The sequence below is a fragment of the Octopus bimaculoides genome, chromosome 12, assembly GCF_001194135.2.
Source record: "Octopus bimaculoides isolate UCB-OBI-ISO-001 chromosome 12, ASM119413v2, whole genome shotgun sequence".
NCBI lineage: Eukaryota > Metazoa > Mollusca > Cephalopoda > Octopoda > Octopodidae > Octopus > Octopus bimaculoides.
In genome coordinates, this window is record NC_068992.1 from 64604953 (window position 1) to 64605918 (window position 966).

Genomic DNA, 966 nt, shown 5'->3' on the forward strand with positions numbered 1-966 from the left:
CACACACACACACACACACACACACACACACACACACACACACACACACACACTCACACACATTAAGAAACACAATTACTTTCCAGTTCACATCCAGAATAGAAGAACTGTTTGAATTTAAGATTATCACACCTGAAGACCACCTGAAGATATAGAATGATTGAAATGAAATATTCAACAACAAAATCTCACAAAAGATGAAATTAATAATAAAAAAATTTTTGATTATTGATTGCAATATATAACATTTAATTAAAATTTGTGATTGAAGTATAATCAGTGTTCTCGACTTCATTTCTTCTAGATAACACCATTTTTTAGCATTATTTCTTTGTCCTTAAGTGGATTTCATGGTTTTTGAAATCTGAGTGAAAAGTGTTACCTTAGACCATTGACTATAGCCAAATGCCACATTGTGGAGGCGCGTGGCTTAGTGGTTAGAGTGTTGGCCTCAAGATCATAAGATTGTTGTTTCGATTCCTGGACAAAGTGATGAGTTGTGTTCTTGAGCAAAACACTTCATTTCATGTTGCTCTAGCCCGCTTAACTGGCAAAAATGAGTAATCCTGCGACGGACGAGCGTCCTATCCAGGGGCTATATTCACCACAGTAGCTGAGACATCGAGCTTATGAGTCGGGAACGAGCATAATCCATTTTTACTGTTAATCCATAAGCAGGACCAGCATCACGAAGTGTGTTGTAAGGCAGGACCTTTGAATCAAATCATCCGAAAGAAAACCCCTACAAAGATTAAAACCCAAACAATATCTGCTGCCTACTGCAGCAGAATCCCCCAAACTCATTCACCTTCTTTGCACACCTTCAAAAATCCCAGACACGCCATTTTTGATCTCATAAACCAAATATTCTTCTCTCTAACTTTTCTTTGTCCCATTCTTCTTCTTCTTCTTCTTCTTCTTCTTCTTCTTCTTCTTCTTCTTCTTCTTCTTCCTCCTCCTCCTCCT